Consider the following 25,261-nt stretch of genomic DNA (forward strand, 5'->3'; position numbering starts at 1 on the left):
CATACACTGCACCCTGCCCATGGGGCTACCTAGGGCCTACCTTAGGGGTGCCTTACATGTACAAAAGGGAAAAGTTTAGGCCTGGCAAGTGAGTACACATGCCAAGTCGAATTGGCATTTTAAACTGCACACACAGACACTGCAGTGGCATGTATGAGCCATGTTTACAGGGCTACTAATATGGGTGGTGCAACGAGTGCTGCAGGCCCAATGGTAGCATTTGATTTACAGGTCCTGGGCACCTCTAGTGCACTTTACTAGGAAATCAAATATGCCCATCATGGATAAGCCAATGTACACATATAATTTATACAGGGAACACTTACACTTTAGCACTGGTCAGCAGTGGTAAAGTGTGCAGAGCAAACAAAACAGCAAAAACAGAGTCCAGCACACAGAAACACCCCTGGAAGTAGAGGCAAAAGGTTAGGGGAGACCACGCCCAGGATGCCAAGTCTAACATTCGGTCTACCATTTTGTCTTCCTGCCGTGACGCACTTACTATTTCCTTCACCTTGCAAACTTTTACAAAATGGTTCTTCTTACCACATCCTTTGCATATCTGTCCAATGGCGAGACATTTGCCGTCATGTAGAAATGATAATCCACTGTTCTGTGCAAGCCACTCACCTGAGTTCCTGGCGTTCCGAAGGGGTGATGACAATTCCACAGTCCTGGTGAGGACTAACGTGACCACTATGAAGAGTACATTGCCCTCTCTTCAAGTCCTCAAGAGAAAGGGGGTTTTGGGAAGAAAAAAAGAGAAAATACAAACTTCTGCATCATGGACTGCAGAATTGGATTGCTGGACTCTGGACTACATGTTGTGTTGGGCATCAGGACTTCTGATTTCTCAAAATACTGGGTTCTTGTTTTTTAGGATTCTGGGCTGCAAAAGAATTACTTCCTTAATACATTGAACTTGCATGAACTATTGTACATTGCATAATGTCAGTTATTGTTGACACATTGTGCATACATTTCTATAAGGCTGGAGAAGTCTCTTCCTCTTTTTACAATATTTTCAGAGTCTCTGAAGCAATGTCCAAACTCAAAAACAATCAACTTGACTAAAGGGCTTCTTTGTGTTGTGGTGTAATCTCTTTCCAATAATAGTTTTTATAAACCTGTTGTATTTCCAATCTCCTGATTCTCAGGGGTGCGCTTGTTACATGAAATAAGTCTTTCCTTAATGTCTGTTTAGCAGTCTCTTGGATTCCCACTCAAACGATAATTCACTGTAGTTCTTATTGTTATAAATTATTTAAAAGACAGAGCTCTGTTTTGTTTCATTTAAGCGGATAATCTTTCTTTACCGTGTAATAAAATGACTTGCTTCAAAATTTCAGAAGAACCCAAACTTGGGGGCATATTTAAGAAAAATGACACTGCACACAGTGCAGCGCACTTTTCTTGCGCTTCTTAGTGCCCACCCTAATGCCACCATGTGTGGTTGTTAGTGGACTAGCATCAGAATTTTTTACGCTAGTCTGGCGCTTTGCAGGATTAGCGTAAAAAATTCTGATGCTAATCCTGCAAAGCACCCAGAGGCCCATTGTAACCAATGGAAGCCTCCTTTTAACACCTGCTCTGAGCAGGCATTAAAATTGCCAAAAAAAGGAGCAAGGAAACTCTTAAATTTCCTTGCCCATTTCTTTGCCCCCCATAACAAGGGAACGCCCCCTTTGCATACATTATGCCTGCCATAGGCATAATGTAACTCTAAGGGTTACAAAGTGGTGCAATGCATGCATTGCTCCACTTTGTAAACATGGCATAGCGTTTTTAGCCTTCTAACCCCACATTAGGGTCATAAAAATGATGCTATTGTGGCACTGGAATGATGCTAGGGGCTCTTATATCTGCACCCTTCTTATTTTCTCTCTTTTACAGGAAATATGAGATCGAAGAGGAGAGCTGGGACTCCGCAAGAAGCTGACCGGAGGGGGAGGATCGCCAGAAATTGACTGGAGGCTGTCTGGAGGATGAGAAATGCTGGAAATCAACTGGAAGCTGGTCGGAGCATGAGGAACACTGGAACTCAACTGGATCCAGGCTGGAGAACAAGGAACTTGACTTGACTGGAAAAAGGTGAGCAGAACAATAGGTCGAAAGACAAGAAAGGCCTCAGACTCACAAGCATCCTTAAATAATCAAATGTGCACATGTGCCTTTTGGCAGTTGATTGCTTATTAAGGAAATTAGCATATATCCTGCTGATTGTGGCACATGTTCATTACAGATCACATTGTGAAGATCACATTTTTTAGCAGTTACAGTTGGAGCAGGTGGAATACAATGTGCATAATCAACAAGCATTGTTATATAAATGAGACATTTAACATGCATTGGTTATTGCAAACTTGATATTCAAGTGTGTAACGAATATACTCAAATAAGTTGGAATGTTGCAAGCAACAGCATCGTGCCGTAATTGAGCTCTTGTATGTGCTAGTTTACCCACAACATACGCTGCTGAAACGCAACTTCTTTGTCTGTGGAGACATCACCTTGTGTCCTTCAGCTTTGTGTTTCTGCTTGTTTTTCATGTTCATGACTGACTCACTTTAGGCATCTCTGCCCTCCATGTCTGCATCTTGTCAATTAGGGTGCTCTTCAACTCTGGCAGCCATAACAACTTGCTCCAGACTAAGAGCCCGATTAAGGTCTTGGTGGAGGGAAATACTCCATCATAAATGCTACGGATTTCCCGTTCACCGTATTACTATCCCATTATATCCTTTGGGGATTGTACTACGGCCGATGGGAAATCTGTCATGTTTCTTCCCTGGCAGACATTCATCAGTAACTCTGAGACATATTGCTTTTTCATCATTAAATCTGTTGCATCTACAGTGTTTAATGAGCCTATTCTGTCTCTCAACAAATGTGTCTATGGTTTCACCAACTCTTTGTCCTTCTTGACTGGAAATATACCTTTCGTAATCTACATTCGGCTTTGGAGTGACTTTGAGATTCAAGGCTTTCTTTAATTTGACAGTACATTCTTAATGACTTCTTTTACGCCATCACCAGCAAGATTCTTGAAATATTTGATAATCTTTTTGTTTTCAGTTTTTTTCTGTTGCATAAATGAAATCATGAAATGTCTCCATCCAGGCAGTCTATCTATCGCCAATATTTTGCCTTTTGGCAGTATTAAAGGTTGGTGGTTTCATGAAGGCAACAACATTATAACTGTTCACAGGATTGACTGACTCTGCGATTGGAGCTCTCTCTGGCTCCATCTGGCAGTCTTGGTGAATTTGTTCATCCACACCATCTGTGTGACCCTGTGATGTGCTGGACTCTGGGTCATTTTGGACATTCTGTGGAAATGTGACCTCTTTCTTTGTCTCAATTGGAAGAATGGCCTCCTACTGGGCCTCAACCCGCTTCGGGTAAGGATGGCTCCATAAGCACAACCCCAGGCACTTCTCCTGTGGCCACTTTAGGCAACAGTATGGTGAATCTCTTTAATTGGTTCTGGTAAGCAGATGACCTTTCCTTTGTATCTGACTCGCTATTTTTTCAGGTGTTCTTGTGGGCTTTTAACACCTGGTTGATCTCCGCCTCACAGAGCTCCTAATCGAAGAATTATTGTATAATTTGCTATCACTATTTGCTGCTCTTTCAAAACCTGGTTGTATCCGCCTTCAGCAGTAATTGATAGTAGTGTGGTACTTTTCTGTATGGCCTTGCTAGTAGTTTCTTGGCCAGTGATATGTGGACTTCTCAGTGATGCTTTCTTTATCTTCAAATGCTTCACACAGTCTAGAGTTGTGTATTGACTTCACATATGCCAAATGTCAGTTCGGCACTTCGACGAGGGCACAAGTGGCACACACAAGTTTGTTTGGTGGGAACAAGGCAAACTTTCTGGGAGCGCATTGTTTATCTTCAGGTTCTTTGTCCCCTATCTCATTGTCAGTTGTAGCATCCTTCCCAGGCTGGCTACCCACCCATGAATACGCCAAACACAGAGCTATATATTACATGTCTTTATCCATCGGCACGTAACCACAATCTCAACATTCTAAACTTGCATTCACTTCACTATGTTCTAACATCCACATCACCACTCTACAGAGTCTTTCAGGAGCCAAATGGGTTCTATCATTCACACTGAAACAATACTGCAGAACCTAAATGGGTTGAAGGAATTTTCACCTGCTTAATGGGTAGATAAGTCCCTCAGTGATGTAGGAAGGTTGGTTCATCCTCATAACTCTAAATCAGGCTCATCACTTTTTGGAAACAAGAAGTTAAAAAATATATTCATATGTAACTTTGATTTCAGACTAATTAAATTATTTTTATGTTAGTTCTATTTCAAAGCCTCTCTTGTTTTCTATTAGAGTGTGTTGCTGTACCTGTGAGTGGCTGTAGGTGCTTGACTTACTATAAGGCTGGCCCGGTGTACATACACACCTGGTTTGATACTTTTAGGGCTGTATACACTTTAGAAGTGTCGTTTGTGAATAACAATGGCTTTACTCTTTAGTGGGTGGTTGTTTATATTAGTGTGTCCCTGCCGAAACCCCTCTTTAAATTTCCTTAACCACTTCCCATTTAGAAGTAGGTATTCTCTGTTTTCCAGCCATTCCCTCTATTCCTTTCAAAGAGGTATACCTACAAGCGTGGAGGTTCTCCCCCACCTTGATCAAGATCTCAGCAGAAAAATGTAGGTTTGTGAGCTGCATTTTGTGGTACTTGAGAAGTACAACATTAGTACTACTTTATAAACTACAAAATGCAGTTTGCGACTCAGGCCCTAAAAAAATAAATACATTGTTTTGGTTTGTAAAACGTAGTAAAACACCTCTATTGCACATTTCAACAGCATTTAATATTGCTATCACCAATTATTAATAAAATAATACCAACCCTCTTTGTGCAGAATTGACTACCTGCAATGTCCATTGTCATGAAACCTACAGTTGTTCACTTTGAGAAAATACTAAGTCAATGGGATAAAATGTGTATTTAATGAAATAATATTCCTTTCATATGCATCATGAAGGTTATTAGACCTGGCTTCCTTGGTTTGGTTTCTCCTAACATTTTTGCCTTCTGACCTCCTGTTTGGCTGACCTCATTTTGCTGGCTTTAGAACTCTGTTCACTTTAACACTGCTTACTAGTGCAAAGGTGGATGCGCTCCCTGCTTAAAACAGGATAACATCAGGTTATCCATAATTGACATATTTAATTTACTTATAAGTCTCAAGTAAAGTGCATTACCTGTGTCCAGGGCTTGTAATTAAATGCTACTGGTGGGCCTGCAACACTGATTGTGCCACCCACTTCAGTAGCCCTTTACACATTCCTCAGACCTGCCATTTCAAAGCCTATTTGTGCAATTTTAGGCTGCCATGTCAACTTGGCAAGTTAACTCTCTTGCCAGGCCCAAACCTTCTTTTTTAATTCATGTAAGACACCCCTAAGGTAGGCCCTAGATAGCCACAAGAGCAGGGTGCAGTATATTTAACAAGTTGGACATGTTCCAGTAGTAAAAAACTCTTAATTTTGTTTTTTTCTACTGCAAGGCCTATCTCTCCAATACGTTAACATTGGGATTGCTTTATTACATTTTCTAAGGGAAGAGATGGAACTCTCATGTTTGATGTCTCTGGAATCACAGTTATGGCGAAGTCGGATTTTAAATTGCAGTTCTGAAAATGCCACTTTTAGAAAGTTGGCATTTTCTTACTTTAAATCATTTAGGCCCATATTTATACTTTTTTAGAGCCGCATTTGCGCCATTTTTTGACGCGAAAGCGGAGCAAACGTAAAAAATACTTTTGTATTTTGTAAGTTTGCGACGCTTTTGTGTCAAAAAATGACACAAATGTGGCGGTAAAAAAGTATAAATATGGGCCTTAGTTCCTTCTGCCTCTCTCCAAATACATGTCTGGGTGGGTGACAGCTAGGATCTTGTGCATTCCCTCCAGACAGCTACACACAAAGGGAGCTTAGGTGTGACTGATGGCCCCATTACTATCCTGATGGCCCATCCTAGGCAGGATGGCAGGGAGGAGCTGACACATGAACCTGAATGGGCTGTATCCTGAGCCCGCACAAGGGCCTGTATAATCCCTATAGTATGTTTGGAGCCAGGACAGGAAGAGCAGGGACTCTGTGCACTTCAAAGGCTTCTCTCTGAAGTCTTCCCCACTTCATGGCTTCACTGAGTATATGAACTGGACTCAAAACCCCACCAACTCAGTACTCTTCTGGACCTGAGGACATTCTGACAGGGAAAAGGGACTGCTGTGCTGCTGAAGGGACTATCACTGGATTTGGCTGGACTCCGCACTGGTGTGCCTGCCCTGCTGCCCTGCTAGCCTGGTAGTGGCTCAAGGGCTTGCTGCCCTGCCCCCTGTTTTGATGTCTCAGGGACATCAAAGACTTCAATCCATCTTTCAACAGCACCTACATTTTGCTTCCTGCATGCCCTGCTGTACCAAGTAGTGCCAATCCAGTCCTAGGCCCTTGGAGGTGAGTATGAAGTGCTGCAACTGTAAACACTATGCAACGCTATTGTTGTGCCAGTCATAACTGGCGCATCTTCCCTCAACACCGACGCAGCACCTCTGCTACCGAGGACAAAGACGTTACACCACCGGCTGCACGGCTCAACGATGACGCAACACCTTCATTGCAAAGGGGTTCACTGATGCAATGCTTTTTGAGGATATCACATCAACAGCTGTGTGGCTCGATGGTGATGCATCTTTGACTGTGCAGATTGGAACCAATTCACCACCTGCATCTGAAGGGATCAACACAGACACATCGACTCCTCTGCTACTTGTGTCAGGTATTCATTGGGATCGCATCTATCCATCCAAGGTACTTTTTCAGCCAGATAAGGTTGGTCCCAGTATCCGACCCATGGTCGGGCTGAGTTTCAGATAGCCCTGATTGATGCTTTTATGTTTGTAATCACTATATTTACAGATATGTTTTAAAATCAATATCTCAACTTCTACTGATTGGATTTTTATCACTTTGGTCTTGTTTTGTTCATTAGACTAGGCTCCATTCTTCTAACATGTTGTGGATTTTTTTTGTGGTGTTTTAACTGCTCTACTGTCTTACATGTTGCACAAATACCTTACACATTGCTGTCTAAGTTAAGCCTGCCTGCTCTTTTGCAAGCTACTAGAAGATGAGCACAGGTTAATTTATGGTGTGTAACTGACAGATCCAGAGTAGGATTGTGGACAGGGGGCATGACTCTGCCAACTAGAGACCAAGGTGGTCATTACAACATTGGCGGTAAAAGCCGCTTACCGCTGTGCAGAAGACCGCCAACACACCGCCGCAGCTGCGGAATTCCGCCACAGCCATTATGACCCACAGCTCGAAATCCGCCAAAATTTAGACTGCCACATCAAAGGTCAGTGATAAACTGGCGATAACAAAACCGACACCGTCACGCCAACTGGAATACGCCCACACTATCACGACCCACGAATCCACTCGGCGGTCTTTCAACCGCGGTATTCCATTGGCTGTACACACCGCCGCGCTCAAAATACACACACTCTTACAAAACACTACCACATTGGACAATTCCAAATACACACATCTGATACACATACACACACCACTCCCACACTCTCAATATAACACCCACCCACATCACCCACAAACCCCTACGACCACAATTACGACTGAAGGCCAGAGAGAGACACCACCATCTACAAACTAGCATCCACAGGCACTCAACACCATCACTCACACAACATCCACGCACAAAACACCACACACCCCTAAACATCACTCCACACATCACAACACCCACCACCTCACACATCACCCACACCACATCATGGCACCGCAAAGACACCCCAGGTTTTCTGAGGAGGAGCTCAGGGTCATGGTGGAGGAAATCATCCGGGTAGAGCCACAGCTATTCAGATCACAGGTGCAGCACACCACCATAGCTAGGAAGATGGAGCTATGGTGCAGAGTCGTGGACAGGGTCAACGAAGTGGGACAGCACCCAAGAACACGGGATGACATCAGGAAGAGGTGGAACGACCTACGGGGGAAGGTACGTTCCGCGGTCTCAAGACACCAGATTGCAGTTTAGAGGACTGGCGGCGGACCCCCACCTCCTCCCCCAGAACTAACAACATGGGAGGAGCAGGTCTTGGCTATACTGCATCCTGAGGGCCTCGCAGGAGTAGCTGGAGGAATGGACTCTGGTAAGTCAAATCTTTACTACTTCATCCCCACCCTACCTGCATGCTATCACATACCCCCACCCTCGCCCTCACCCCCATCACTCCAACCCCTCACAGCTGTCCCACTATCACAAACCACACATCCCAACCCCAAGCCCTGCATGCAACACCAAAGCATGGACACCCATCATCAATGCATGGCCACTGCACATACCCACACACCCCCTAAACAAATATCACACAAGGTCCCACACAGGAATGGAAGCACTGGGGTACAGGGTCACCACCCATTGCACACCATGGCACACACATATGCAATAATCATGCCTTTACAGCCCAGCAGGACCCCTACCCAATGTCACCAGATAGGAGGGTCCAGACATGTCCACTCCACCCACAGAAGAGGCCCACAGTGATGACAGCAGCTCTGTCCAACTGGATCTAGATGACCAGCCTGGCCCACCTGGGACCTCGGGACAGTCGGTTCCCCTCACACAGTCACAGGCCACTACAGAGCTTCCTCCCTCTGGAAACACCAGCACAGCACCCACCCAGCGGGACCATACCTCTGTCTCCAGGACACGTCAAGCAGCAGTGTGTCCACCATTACAGGGAACCCAGGCTAACCCACCACCCCAACAACACCAGGGACCTGGGGGCAGTGGTAGTGGGCACACGGTTCAGGGGACAGAGGCCCAGGAACACAGGGGAACTGGGAGGGCTGACACTAGCCTGGACGATGAACTGCCCACCACTTCCGCCGGCGCTAGTGGACAGGAGGCACCGCCACAGGACCACAACACCAGCACCCCACCTCCTGCAGATGGAGAACCACCCCGCAAACGGTCCCTGAGATCCAGGACAAAGACAGAGAACAATGCCAAGACCCCACCAAGAAATAAGACCACCCTGAATGTCATCCTTCTGTCCCACTTTGTCACCCTGTCCATCCTTAAACTGCCCCAGCTCCACTTCCTATGCCCCTTTGGACAATGCACCTGTGAGACTAATAGACTGGACTCTGCCATGGACATTCCTCCACCATCACCCCTGACCATTTTACAACACCCTCAAATATTTAGCACTCATATAAATACCCTTAAAGCACAAAACAATCTGGAGTCAGTCTGTGCTTTCGAAAATGTGTATTTGCAATAACTGTGGAAAAATGCTATATCCAATGTATTGCCAACATACCTATGTCACACAGCTCTAGTCCGTGCGGAAACAAAGCAGATATCACACAGTGGGACCCACATCTGTGAAATTGAAAGGGAAAGTGACAAATCAGGGTCCATACACTGGGTGAAAGTGACAGACAGATGAGATGTAGAAGAATTATATCAGATGTAGCAGGCAGTGATGTCTTCTTACCTGTGTCTCACTGGAAGTATTGATGAATCACTGTGTTTCTGTTGTCTATGTCCTCTTCTTCTGCTTCCTCGCCTTCACTGTCCTCAGGCTCCACAGCTGCCACAACAGCTCCATCTGGACCATCCTCCTGCAGAAAAGGCACCTGTCGTCACAAAGCCAAGTTGTGAAGCATACAGCAGGCCACGATGATCTGGCACACCTTCTTTGGTGAGTAGAATAGGGAACCACCTGTCATATGGAGGCACCAGAACCTGGCCTTCAGGAGGCCGAAGGTTCTTTCTATAATCCTCCTAGTTTGCCCATGTGCCTCATTGTAGCATTCCTCTGCCCTTGTCCTGGGATTCCTCACTGGGGTCAGTAGCCATGACAGGTTGGGGTAACCAGAGTCACCTGCAAATGTCGAGTGACAACTGTTAGACACACACTAATCCGCAGGGACATTCCCAGACCCAGACACCTAGTCACACTGTATAGGGTCCATGTCCTCACCTAATAGCCACAAACGGTGCCTCTGGAGTTGCCCCATCAAATAAGGGATGCTGCTATTCCTCAAAATGTAAGCGTCATGCACTGAGCCAGGAAGCTTGGCATTCACATGGGAGATGTACTGGTCGGCCAAACACACCATCTGCACATTCATCGAATGGTAACTCTTCCGGTTTCTGTACACCTGTTCACTCCTGCGGGGGGACCAAGGCCACATGTGTCCCATCAATGGCACCTATGATGTTGGGGATATGTCCCAGGGCATAGAAGTCACCTTTCACTATAGACAAATCCTCCACCTGAGGAAACACGATGTAGCTGCGCATGTGTTTCAGCAGGGCAGACAACACTCTGGACAACACGTTGGAGAACATAGGCTGGGACATCCCTGATGCAATGGCCACTTCAGTTTGAAAAGACCCACTTGCCAGGAAATGGAAAATGGAGTACTGACAGGACCTGCACTAGAGGGTGTATTCCTGTGGGATGGCGGATAGCTGACATCAGGTCTGGCTCCAACTGGGCACACAGTTCCAGGATTGTGGTACGATCAAGTCTGTAGGTGACAATTACATGTCGCTCCTCCATTGTCGACAGGTCCACCAGCGGTCTGTACACCGGAGGATGCCGCCATCTCCTCACCTGCCCCAGCTGACGTGCTCTATGGAGGAGAACAGCGAGCAGAGAGTCAACCAACACTGAGGTACGTAAACACAACTTTATTCCACAATTTCTTTAAACCGATATGTGCCTGTATTAGTGTGTATGCAAGGCCTAGATATGTGTGACACAGTTAAAATTAATGCCATGTGGCCCACTGAAATGGCGTCTGCCTGACATGTAATGTGGGACAAGGGGATATGAGGTAACTGCGCTGGCGTTGTACACAGTCGTGGTAGGCAGTCGAAGACCGCGGCGCAATCCTGCATTGGTTAACATTGGACCCTATGGGTCCCAGGAGCCAATGACGATGTACGCCGGCGGTGACGGTACGCACCGCTGCGGACGTGACCGCCATTTTCTCTCTGTTCACTCACTTGATACCTGATCTTCGACAGGAGAGGACCTACACTGCAAGTGCTGCTGTGACCTCAGTCTGGAAGAGGCAATGGCTCATGTGTCTGGGGAAAGGGCCCCTGCCTTCAGCACGGAGGAGTTGGAGAAACTAATGGATAGGGTCCTACCCCAGTACACGCTACTCTACGGTTCTCCAGACTAACAGGTAAGTACACTGTGAGCATGTCGAATGGGCAATGCTTGTGTGGAGTGGTGTGGATGAAAGATAGGTGGGGGGGAGAATGAGGCATGCATGAAACAACAGTGAGTGCATGTGCGTCATGGCAAGGGTAGGGATGCGGGCCAATGACTGTGACGGTGCGGACGGTTATATCTTCACCTTTTCCCCTGTACTATTCCTGTAGGTCAGCGCCCACCAGAAGAAGGATATTTGGCGTGCCATCGCCAAGGAAGTCCGGACCCTGGGGGTCCACCACAGACGGAGCACCCACTGCCAGAAAAGATGGGAGGACATTTGCCGCTGGAGCAAGAAGACGGCGGAGGCCCAGCTGGGGATGGCCTCCCAACGTGGGAGGGGTGCCCGTCACACCATGACCCCCCTGATGTTCCGGATCCTGGCGGTGGCGTATCCGGAGTTGGATGGGCGCTTGAGGGCATCACAGCAGCCACAAGTGGGTGAGTACACTCTCATTCTGCTAATTCAGCGTACGTTGGAGGTGTCTGGGTGGGGGAGGTGGGCTGTGAGTTCCCCTAGGCCCTAGGCCAGGGCGAGTTTATTAGGCAAGGTCCCTTTGTAAGGCAGGCCATGTGGCACCCCACCCCACCTGTGTTCAGAGCCAACTACACCTAGTCAGGTTCCTGTGACTTCCATGTGTGCAGCAATCGTGCATAGGCCTTGTACCCCATGTCCCTGTGATTAATTAGGGAACTCAAAGTGCACGGCGTGGTGCAGGGGGCTTCTGTGTCTGTAGTGTCCGCCAACGGTAGCGGTATTGCATGCACTCAACATGTCTTTCTTCTGTCTTCCCCCCCCTTTTTGTTGTCTCCCTGTTCTTGTGTGCATTAGCATCATCAGGCGGAGGAGCAGTGGCACCGGAGCAGGAGGGAGCTGCATCCTACATGGACCTGGAGGGCGACACAACGGAGTCAGAAACCACCAGTGGTTCGGAGGGCGAGGGGAACTCCACGGCGGGGACAGGAGCTGAGACCAGTGACACACGACGCCTCCTCTGATGGGAGCTCCCTTGCGGTGGCGGGCCCCTCTGTGCCCACCGCATCTACAGGTAAAGCCGCCACCCCCACTACCAACACCACCCTCCCAGCAGCCCCTCAGCGTGTGCCCCGTGGCTGCTCACCCAGGAGGGTGGCCATCTCCTTTGCCCCAGGCACCTCAGCCCCTGCCCCAGTAAGCCCTGCTGCCCTCAGTGAGGAGGCCATTGACCTCCTCAGGTCCCTCACTGTTGGGCAGTCTACCATTTTGAATGCCATCCAGGGTGTAGAGAGGCAGTTGCAACAAACTAATGCATACCTGGAGGGCATTCATTCTGGTCAGGCAGTCCAACAGCAAGATTTTCAGACTCTGGCCTCAGCACTGATGGCAGCCATTGTCCATGTGTCCAGCCTCCCCCATCCAACTTCCTCCACCCAGATCCAAACACCTGTACCTCAGCCTATCCCAAGCACACCATCAGACCAGCATGCACACACCTCAACACACAAGGGAAGCTCAGGCAAACATAAGCACCACACATCCCACAGGCACTCACACAAGCATCATACCCATGCAGACATACCAACATCCACTGCCTCCACTGTGTCCCCCTCCTCCTCGTCTCCCTCCTCCCTCCCTGTCTCGTCTCCACTCGCACCTGCATGCACTACATCTTCAGCCACTACTTCCATCACCAGCACACCCATCACCACACCCCGCTCACTTGCACTCACCACCCCCACTACCATTCACACATCCCCTGTGTCCTCTCCCAGTGTGTATGTGAGCCCACCTCCCAAGGTACATAAACGCAGCCACACACCCACCCAACAGCCATCCACCTCACTACAGCCTCCAGCCCATGCATCTTCAGCCAAAGTGAGCAAACGTACACCTCCTACAACCACTACCTCTTCCTCCACTCCCAAACCCCCTCCATCTACCCGTCCCAGTGTGTCCCAAAAACTTTTCCTGTCCAACCTTGACCTCTTCCCCTCACCTCCCCCACCCCTTCAGTCCCCTAGGGCCCGCCTTTCCAGGTCCCAACCCAGCACCTCAGCCACAACATCTGCGGGAACAGTGATGCCAGCAGTAACCGTCTTCTGGAGTGCGCCAAGCAGCAGGGCAGCGAGTGTGCCAAGGAGCCAGACCACGGACAGTCCCCCACCTCAAAAGCATAAAAAGTTGGCCACTGCCCGGCGGGAGAGAGGCAAAACATCTACCACCAAAGCCTCTCCAAGGAGTACAGTTGGGAGTGGGAAGACAGCTGCGCCACCATCCAAGGTGGGGAAGGGGCACAGAAAAACAGGCAAGGCGCGAACAAGAGCGGCCAAGAGCGCCACAAGCACCGCTGCCAAGGACACCGCCGCCACCAGCACCGCTGCCAAGGACACCGCCGACACAAGCACCGCTGCCAAGGACACCGCCGCCACCAGCACCACTGCCAAGGACAGTGCCACCACCAGCACCGCTACCAAGGACACCGCCGCCACAAGCACCGCTGCCAAGGACACCGCCGCCACCAGCACCGCTGCCAAGGACAATGCCACCAAAAGCACCGCTGCCAAGAACACTGCCGCCACAAGCACCGCTTCACAGGACACCGCCGCCACAAGCACCGCTTCACAGGACACCGCCGCCACCAGCACTGCAGGCCAATGAGCGCCAAAAGCTCCGACGCTACTGAGGCCGCCACGAGCAGGATGAAGCACTCTGGGCACAAAGCCCCCTCCAGAACCAGTGGAGATTCACATCCACTACCTCAGTCCTTGGCAGGATGAAGCACTCTGGGCACAAAGCTCTCTCCAGAACCAGTGGAGAAAGTCATCCACTACCTCAGTCCTTGGCAGGATGAAGCACTCTGGGCACAAAGCCCCCTCCAGAATCAGTGGAGATTCACATCCACTACCTCAGTCCTTGGCAGGATGAAGCACTCTGGGCACAAAGCCCCCTCCAGAACCAGTGGAGAAAGGCATCCCCTATCTCAGTACTTGGCAGGATGAAGCACTCTGGGCACAAAGCCCCCTCCAGAACCAGTGGAGACTGTTATCCACTTGTGAGACTGTGGCTTTGCACTCCCCAGGATGCAGCAGTGGGCAAACCACCCACTGGAAAGACTTGTGAGACTGTGGCTTTGCACTCCCCAGGATGCAGCAGTGGGCAAACCACCCACTGGAAAGACTTGTGAGACTGTGGCTTTGCACTCCCCAGGATGCAGCAGTGGGCATGGAGCCCCCTCGTGGATCTGGCGTCATGCACTCATCCAGCTGAGGTGGCCCCCTTCCCTTCCCCCTGAGGTGCCTGTTGTATTTCTATCTGATGCCCCAGCAGTGTTCTCTCCATTTTGATGGGGTATCTTGTGTGGGCCTCGCCCATGCATTTTGGGCCCAGTGGTCCACTGACTTTAATGGTGGAATACCTTGGACTTGTATTCTTGGTGTATATATTTGTTTATAGTGTATATATATATATTTAATTACTGTATTTTAATAGATTACAAACGTTCTACTCATTTCCTTTTGTCCTTGCATTCTTCCGGGGGGGTTGGGGGTTGTAAATGTAATGTATAAACATGTACTTGTGTGTGTGTTGTAGTGGGTAAGGGTGGGGGTGGGGGGGTTGTGTGTTGCATGTGTGTGTCACTCTTTTTTCCCTCCCCCCTCCCCTGTGTCGTAGGTGCAGTACTCACTGTGGTCTTCGCCGCCGTCTTTGATGTTCCTGGTAGAGGAGCAGGAAGACAAAGGCTGGGAGAATCTGGAGTTCCGGTTCAATGGCGTCCTGGTTCCTTGTGGGGTGTGTAGAGGTGAACGTTTTCCCTTCCAAGTCCTGTTTCCGCCGTGCTTTTGTTCGCGGTAAATCCGCCGCGGAAAAGGTGGCGGATTGGACTGTTGTGATACTGTGGGCGGTACATTGGGTTCCGCCTGTCTGTTGGCGGTTACCGCCGCGGTGTTGGTTTGTACCGCTGTGGCGGTCGGAGTGTTAAAGTGGCTGTCTATATTGGCGGTTTCCGCCACGGTCGTGATTCCATTTTTTTTACCGCCGCTTTAACACAGACCACCAGGGTTGTAATGAGGGCCCAAATTTTTAACAAAGATAAATATTGAACTGACACAAATTTGATCTAAGGGTTTGATTTACAGTTTAGAGCAGAGGGTAGTCCTTTCCACCCAGTGGAAGGTCACCCTTCTGATTTACAATCAGATGGATGTTAAGTATGTCAGTATATATAATCCTTACAACCCAATATAATAATATCCATAAGAGGTTTGTCCATTCGACTGCTCACCTGATTCAGAGTGAAAAATGTGTCAATAAGTGACAGTCAAAACATTAACATTTCCTCACACCAAGGGGAGAGACATCTTTGGGATTTTGTTTTTTAAGAAAATGTGTTACAAGAGTTTTAGGGGGCAGTAATATTTGACAGAGCCATCCATCAAACTTTTAGGGAATAGTGAGCAGACCCCCTCCATCGCCTGAGAGCTGTCCCCTGCAGCTCTTTTCCTCCATACATCTGTGAGCTGCAACTGCAGCTTAGAAGGGAGTTCCAGCCTTGGAAGTACAGAAGCCATAAGGGCTGCTTGTGAGCCTGAGGCCAGATACCTTTGCCTACTTGCCGTGTCAGGCATGTACCCACTACTGTATTATGGCACCGTCACCATGGATGCCCTCTTGGAGGACACAGTGAGCCTAATCCTGCTGGAGGTGGCACACAGTGCACTGAGCCGTGCATCATCTGGAGAGTGGTTGAGTCCTTGGGGGAAGACATCTTTTATGGACAAACAAGGCCTGTTGTTCCTACTAGCCTTACAATTCTGTGGGGAGCTCCCTCCCTTGAGGAGAGATGATAAGCATTGCGTGAGAGGGCCCCTGCCCCAAACTGGACACTTTGTGCACACCACTAGTGCTGCCCTTACTCCGAAGTTCTGCATAGGGTTTTAGGGCCAGACTGCTTGGATCTGTATTTGAACTTCAATGGGCAAAGGATACCTCATTAGGAAAAGCTCCCCTTTTATTCTATACAGACTCCCTGTCTCACTGACTCCTCTACCTCCATTGCAGACCCTTTACAAAATGCAGTGGGTGGCAACCGTCAGCCCCCATCCTCATGGAACTTCACACTGGTTTGCAATCCATAGATGTCAAGATTGATTCCATTGCCACTTGCCTGGACCACCTCAAAGAGCGCAAGGAAAGGCAGGCGGTGTGGATTAACAGCGTGGAGCAGCACATTTAAGACCCTGAAAATGAGAGTACAAACACTAGAACAAGGGGGGCTAATTTGTAGAACTGAGTCTTGGCCATTGTGATGAAAAATGAGGATCTGGAGGTGGGCTCTTAATGGAATAATATTCACATTATGGACATTTTAGAATTTATCAATACTGATTGTATGATGTCTTATACAGAGTCCTTGCTTACATCTCTTTTTGATCTGCTTGATTTCTCTGTTACATTCCTGATGGAACAAGTGCCCAAGTTGCTCAGCCCCATCTTCCCAGCACCCTCCTGAGAACCATTATTGCCAGACTTGCAAACTTCCAGGGCTGTGACGCTGCCCTCAGCATGTTAAAAAGGTCTTCTCCACTTTCAGGGTTTGGTGAGTTCCATTTTTCCAGACTTTACAGCAGCTGCTCAAGGGGCCTGGTGCAAATTTACTTAAGTGCAGCATGTGCTTCCTGAACCATTAGATACTCCATGTTATACCCTACAAAACTGATAGTGGAACCTGATGGCAGAGTCCATAATTTCCAGGAAGCACCTGATGCCCTCAAATTTAGCAAATCATTTCCTATCCGTGGATCAGCATCCACATCGCAGGCGAGCCAAGCCAGGAGTGATGGCTCCTGGCATGAGTATGAAAGGTGACTTGCTGAACTGCACTGCAGCACTTTTGCATAAATATGGCTCTTAGTCTCCCACATTCTGAAGCCCTGTTGTCTTAATACACATTCCTATTACCTTAATAGGAACTGCATAACATGGCACCACCAGCATGCTTAGGTTAGGTACTTATTTAATGGGTCTCTTCTGAGTAGTTTCTCTTTTGTGGCCATAGTGCCCTATTCGCCCTTTTACATAGATCTGTGGTGTTAGGTATCATATCCTCCTCAGCAGTATAGGAAGCACCTACATTTGTATGTGGGTTGTTCAAGCTTAAACATTTAAAAGGATTTCCCACTTAGTATTTCCTTCTCTGAATTCCATTCTTTTTAAATGACGAATTCAGTTGTTGTGCCTACAAATTGTAGAAATGCTGTCACACAACATTTACTCCAAAATGGGCTAATTAATGGGGGTAGAAATGGTACGCCAGTGGTAGAGGCACACAATGCATTCAAATCTGAAACATTTTATCATGGATCAATTTTCCTGTAGTCAATGCCAACTCAGTCACATTTCATATATACACAGTAGCTAATGCTCCACAACATTAGAGAGCATACAAGTATTTAGAAATGCCATAAACATTGCAGGAACATCAAAATTGGTTCCAAGGCGCCCTACCATATGTTGTTGAACACGTTAGATCGGGTCCCCTCAGTAATGAAGGGGCCACATGGGCAGTTCTAGCTCCCTCCACACAATATCCAAATTTACAAAATTTAGTAGTGGCTGATCTGCGCACATTATATTTTATTTTTGTTTGATTATATAGACGTTTAACACAATTTGTTACAAGAACATTGAACACTGCCCCAGTGAGGGCTGCTCAAACTATTCAACCACAATTGGCTACATCTGGGATTAACTATTGACTATTTGTACAATTATGGGTAAAATATCCACCAGAGGGCAGGAAATCCAGTTCTGGATAGCACAAAAAACAATTCAGATTGAAGCAGTCTTTTCCCACATGGGAACCCAAAACAAATATAAAATTCTCACAATTTGCTTGCCACTTCAGATGGTACCCATTGTTTTACCAGGTGTGTTAAAACAGATACAAAAAGAATATGAGGCTGCCCCTGCCCTGGATTTGGAAATGAAAGAGGCAGTTTTATGTCACGCACATGTTCACTTAGTGGATCAAGAGTGTGAGTTGCCAACAATACTTGCAGAAGCCTATACGTCTATATGACATGACAAATTGGGAGCCAGACCAAACACACCACAGTTTAAAGGTAATCCTGAAAAGGATAATATTAAGAAAGTGCAAGAGTCTTCTGAAAGATGCTGGGTCAAACAAAGATCAAATAAAGATAAAGTAAAATTATGGGGAGAATCTCCTCAGCCAGAGAGCTCTAAGAAACATTATAATTTACGTAACCATGATAATTTTAAACAGCCTGACAGGTATCAGTAGACTGACCTTCTCGTTCCTTTTAGGACTCATCAGACAAATGGTCCAAGAGAGGAGTGCGGTCAGAGCATAGACAAGAAGAGTACATGAAACCAAAGAAGGACTCAACGCTAGTTTGTCATAATGAAAAAGAAAGAGAAATTTCTCAACAAAAATCCCAATTTAAAAAGAAGAAGATTGCAGTAATTTTGGCGAAATATGCCACACATACTGAGAACGTTACTGTGGAAGAGGATCTGGGCAGTGACTCTGCTCGACAGTGTAAAAGAGGTCATGATAGTTCACCAGAATCTTCAAGAGTTTCTGGTTATGAAAGCAACTAATGACTACACAGAAGTCGAAACCTCAGACAGGTTAGTTGCCCCTCCAGACTGAGTTTCCCAGTAGCTTAGCCTGGATCACTCCTATAGAGTAGTCTTAGCTTACAGACACTTACATAGTCACACATGCACATTTGTAATACAAAATTCACATTGAATAGCATTAATGAACAACATTGTCCATAAAAAGTGCAAAACAAGCCTGGATATTTCCGATGGATTTTTCTGCCAAAACATAGGGCCTGAAAGCACGGATCTATCTGTTTTTTCCATGAATGCTTGACTCCAAACACCAATTTTGCCAGTCCAGGTCTGTTCCCTGTCTGTGTAACATTAACTCCAGCCTAGGCCACTCCATTCTACTCTGCACAACTCCACTCTATTCCACTCCGCAACACAGCTATCTATGCCACTTAACTCTACGCCAATGCACTTTACTCTGTACCACTCAACTTTATGCCCCTTGCACTCTACGCCAATCCACTGTACATCACTCTAATCTACTCTGCACTACTTCACTCTATGGCACAGCACTCTACACCACTTCACTCCACGCCATTACACTCAATGCCACTCTAAGCAACTGGGCTACCCAGCACCACTCCACTCTGTGCCACTCCACTCTATGTCACTGCACTCTACCCCACTCTACCCTTAACCACTGCACTCTACGCCAATGCACTCTACACAACTGTACTCTATGTCATTGCGCTCTATGCCACTGCACTCTTCTCTGTATCACTGTACTCTGCCACTGCTCTACGCCATTTTACTCCACTCTTTACCACTGCACTCCAACACTCTACTCCGCAACACTACACTCTATGCCACTGAACTCTACAACACTCTACTCTGCACTACTCCACTCTTTTCCACTGCACCTTATGCCACTGCACTCTATGGAACTATACACTACTCTTCACCACTCTATTCTATTATACTCTACATCACTCTATGCTACTGCATTCTATGCACTCAACTCTATTCTGTGCCACTGCCCTCTGCATCACTGAACTCTACGTACTCCACTCTGCACCACTCTATGCCACTTTACTCTGTGCAACTCCACTCTTCACCGTTCCACTCCATGCCACTGCACTCTACTATGCACCAGTCTAACTACGCCACTGCATTCTATGACACTGCATTGTATGTCGCTGAATTCAATGTCACTGCACTCGGTGCCACTGCACTCTACGCCACTATACCTTACAAGACTCTATGCCAATGCACTCTACACCAGTCCACTCTACTCTATGAGTACAACAGGGCTAAAACACATTTGCAAAGCCAATGGCTCTTACATCGGTGAAACCTAAAGGTTTTTCCAATGCTTCTTTTGTATTTGCAGTATGTACGTTTATACTGGATTGCTTACACGTAACATTACATCATATGCCACAACAATAAGTTCAGGACTACAAGTGGCCCATAATTCGGCCTATTATTCCACTGGAGTTAATGCTACCAGGAGCATGAGACACTTCATAAGGGATGTGAGAGGAGTAATACTTCTAATCGAGTAGTTTGGGAGAATAGCATGTGGTAATATTCACTATCTTAAAGTGAATTTCGGAGGCACTCACCAAAATGTTAACTGCTTCAGAAACTTTAAATTTAATTGCACACAAGTTTATCATGTATAATTTCCATTTAGGGTCTGATTACGAGTTTGGTAGAAGGGAAGACCCATCCACCGAACTTCCGACGGGGAGGTTGTCGTCTTACTGGTGACTTCTCTGCTGGCCCTTTTACGAGTTTCCCGCTGGGCTGATGGGTGGAAAACACATTGCTGCTGGCTCATAATAGAGCCAGCGGCAATGCTCCCACCTGCAGGGGTCACCAGCACCCTTGTAATGCGCACTGTCTGCTGTGCAGAGAGTGCACATAACGAGGGTGCTGGGCAACAAGAGCCCTGCACTGCCCATGCCCTGGGCATGGGCAGTGCAGGGGCCCCCCTATGGCCCCCCTGCACCTGTTCTCCGCCTGCCTTTTCATGGCCATGAAACCCCCATGAAAAGGCTAGCAGAGAACTAGGTCGTAATCCACAGGGCCCTGGCTGATTACGCTCTGTACCATAGAGCATTTTTCTCAGCGGAGACAGCAGTCTTTTAGTGCTCTGACCGCCAAACTCTTAATTTGGCGGATGGACTACCAAACCAACGGCGGACATGACCGCCACCATGAGTCTGGTAGTCTGTTGACCGCCAGACTCGTAATGAGGCCCTAAATCTGATTTATAAAACAATGTATTAAAAAGCAAAATGATTTACATAAAATTTCAAGGTAAAGGTGATTCCACCAAACACAGGTATGTCCGCTTTGATGACTTGTAATATTATTTTGCAAATGCACAAATAAAAAACAAACATCAAATCTGCACACTTATTTTGTAACTTCATAGGTGTATAAATTTGTCAGCAACCACGTATTTTGCAGCTCCAATTTATGAACAGCGTTCAAACTTTTTTTTTATCTTTTTCAATTGTCTGTTACAACTTTGTAAGCGCCAACACACACTCACAAGTGCCAAACTATAATTGTAAGACAGAGTCCACAGTTTTGGTATGGCCGTTTGTGACATAACAAATGAATTGGCCCGTACCTACATTTCTTCCTAGTGTGCAAGACATTTAGTTGTACAGAGCATTGGGTTGTATCCAAAGAAGTTGTGATGGGGAAGAGAAACAGAGGAGAAGGATCCCTCTCAAGAAAAGACAAACACATGACATTGTTTGTCACAATGTGCCAATTGCTACATTTTATGATCCTCTTGTTCTCTGCAAGCGGGCTAAGGGCTCCATGGCAAGAGAAATATTTATTGGAGACAGTACTTCCTCGTGCCTCTCTGTATTGGGAATGGGAAACGGTCCAAAATCACCAGGCCTGTGCTGAATCTGGTCTTCTGACGAGCATGCAATAACTTGAGCCCAGCTATGTATATCCGGGCCAAGTCCCATTCTACCTAGGATCAGCATAAGAAAAGACCATCCTAATGTGTGAAAGGACTCCTCTATGTCGATAGACACAGCCAAGTCAAAGTTCTCTCTCTGCTTAGCCTTCTGCATCAGCTAGAAGAGGCAGCGAATATTAAGGAAGGTGTTTCTCCCTCTTATGAACCCATTATGATCCAGAGAAATTAACTCTGCAACCACCTGAGTCAAAGGGTTTGCGAGCATCTTACCCAAGATCCTATAATCTGAGTTCAATAACTAAAAAGGAGGGTACGACCGTACATCCAAGGGATTCCTCACCAGTTTCAGAAGTACCACAATAAGCACCACCCATAGGGACTTCGGTAACATGCCTGATTGTTTGGCTGCCATCAGACATGGCTAGCAGTTTTAGCACAGTGTGGGCTTGGTAAGTATCCTAAAATTCCAAGGAAAGTCCGTTTAGCCTGCGTGTTTTATTTCATGCCACTTAGGCCAGGGTAGCATGCACCCTCTCAATTCGCAGGGGTTCTTCCATCTGCTGAAACTACAACTTATACAGGATCAATCTCCAGTGGTGCAGGGTATAAGTCAAGATAGTATTTTACTAAGACCTTGTTTTTTCCTGCCTGAGTGTTCGGCATCATTCTGTCCTGTGCCCTTACAGCTCCTATTGGAACTCTAGGTACCTCTGACCTCAACAACCAGGCAAATTCTAGATTTTTTAAGTGAGACACACAAGCGCCGTCCCCTATGCCACTCGATTGAACTTTTTAAGCGATCATGTTGGTAAGACAGATTTAGCTTTGTTAATATACTGGCTGCTGTTGTTTTCATGACTGCAGTGCATGAGGATTTCTTTGCTGCATGTCACTATTGTGTTTTTGTGCTTTCTATGAGAGAATTTCCTAATTTGATAGTTTCTGTGCTTCTTTGCAGGTCAGTTATTTACAGAACAGGTAGACACTACACACTTATTTCGCAAGGGGTGGATTAGATAGGGATATCCATTAAACACAACCCTCCTGAGAGTAGATTAGGTTTCTGGTCCTAAAGAATTGCAATGATCCATGTGGGACATGAAATAGGAAAGAATCATGCCGACCTTATTCCTTTAATACACCTGAGTCAGAAGGATCATTGCAGCCATTACTGACTAGCTCTGTGTCTTTTAATCATGCCAGGGGCTCCTATACAATAAACTGATTTCAGATCTCCCCTAGTCATTTTTAGTTTATCGTTCCTGCACCAATCTACTTACTCTCTTAACACTACACCTCTACTGCACCTCACCATTCACATCGGCAACCAGAAAAGATCTCTGGAGAAGAGCCACCAAGTGGGGTGCTTTTGGTTTTTGCAGGAACTCCACACTTACATTTAGTTATAATTCTAGACTTTGTCTGACCCTAGAGTGGCTGGGGCACAACCTAGTCAGGGAACTGTTTCTGAGTAGGACTAACTGCAGCCCATTCCTTCCTGTTCATTCTGAGGAGTACAACATTGCCGCATAATTTAGCATTTTCATAGAGAGGGATTTGTTGTAAAAGCGTCATTTTAGGATGTATTAATGTTTTTTATATTCTCTTTATTGATAATAATGCCATAATCCTTTGAATTATAAGGACTAAACAACAATGTTTACTGGCAGCAAAATATCCTTGTCAATGTAATTGTACTATTCCATGCATTTCTGAGAAAATTAAATATGTTCAATTACAAATAACACATAAATCAGGGTATGACAATGCCTACAAAGTGTGGGATACTCAGGGTCCGCCCCCCACGAAACTTGCCGAACTGTGCCTTTTTGTAAGGTGGATTTATGCTGTAATGAAGACGTCATTGCTTACCCTTGCATGGTTAGAGTTGGATGCTAAAGATACTTATTCTGAAAACCCTGCTGCCGACAAATCCTTTAAGTTATTTTGTAAGGTATGTTAGTTTGGAAGAATGTGGGAATGTATTTCGAGGCGTTTACAGTGCAATTTTGGCTGTGGGGCAAAGTAAAGCAATCGGGGAGTGCAAATGTGTAAAGCATTCATGCAGCACACAAGGAGTAATAAATAATAAATAATAATCAGTAATAAAGTGAAAATACAACACAAGAAAAATCCCACATCAATTTAGAAATAAAGTATGTTTTAATAAATTATTTGACACTAACATGAGAAAAACCCAATCAGTAGAGGCGGAGATATGCAATTTTAAAGAGTAAGGTAAATAAAGAGCCGAAAAGCACAAAGCACCACTAGTGGTTATGTGGTTGGGAGAAACAGGGAGAGACAGGGTGAAAGTCACAAGTTCAGGCCTACCGCGATGGAGCATGGGCCTTATATAGGGATCAGGTTAGCACCACTGAAAGAGTTACCTTCAAAGTCCAGCACAAAGAGTTCAGTTTGCAGTGGAAGGGGCAATGAGGGGCAAGGAGAGTGCTGTAAATGTTCAACATTGTAGTGCAAAGACCAGGTTGGGCACGCAGTGACAGTAGACACTGTAGTGTGAAGATCCTGGTGGGTGTCATGATTGGTTGTTGCTGGAGTTGTGCATTGGTGTTCACTGGGCTATTGATACTGTGGCACGAAGTGCAGTTATTGCAGTGTTTTGTGTCATTGGCAGCCTCTGTAGCACAAAGAGTTGGGTTCACTGGAATTTCACATTGGCGGGTGCAACAGACAAGAAGATTCTGGCATGAAGTAACCCCTTTGCATTTGCAAAGAGACCAAAACTTCAGGATTTCTCCTTTTCTTTTGGGGGGAGATCAGCTGAAGCCACATCAAGGGTCTAGGACCTGAGGTGTATCTCTTGGCGGTCAGGAACTCACTCCAGCAGAGGCCAGCAGGGCTCAGGTAGGTCCAGTTGCGGGTTCAAGCAGCAGTTCAGCTGAGCAGCTACAGGATGCTTCTTGAGCTTATTATGTCCCTGTAGCTCAAGACAGGAGGTCAGTCTGCTGACAACTGGAGTCACCTCAGCCTGGATGATGGATGCAGATCTAGTCTTGCTACTTAGCAAGCAGGGCAGCAGGCTACAATGCAGCAGAGTAACAGAGTAGCAGAGCAGCAAAGTGGAATCAATCAACAGTACTTCTATAGCATGGCTTATCACCCATGTGGTCTCAAGGCATTGTTGTGGGTGTGCTGCTCAATAGAATAGCCAGGTCTTGAGGTCCTTCCTGAACTGCTTCAGTGATGCGGTCTGTCTGAGTTTGACACATAGCGGGTTTCAAGTTCAGGCTGCGGGGTAGGAGAAGGATTTTCCTCCTGCTGTGGATCCTGTGAATGGCTGCGAGGGCAAGCTGATAAGAATGAAGTTGTCTGTTGGGTGCGCAGAAGTTGAGGCGGTGGTTGAGGTAGGCGGTCCTATGTGGAGTGCCTTGTAGGTGTGTATCAGATGTTTGTAGGTGATGCCCTTGTTGACTGG

Source organism: Pleurodeles waltl, chromosome 4_2 (genome assembly GCF_031143425.1).
Source record: "Pleurodeles waltl isolate 20211129_DDA chromosome 4_2, aPleWal1.hap1.20221129, whole genome shotgun sequence".
NCBI lineage: Eukaryota > Metazoa > Chordata > Amphibia > Caudata > Salamandridae > Pleurodeles > Pleurodeles waltl.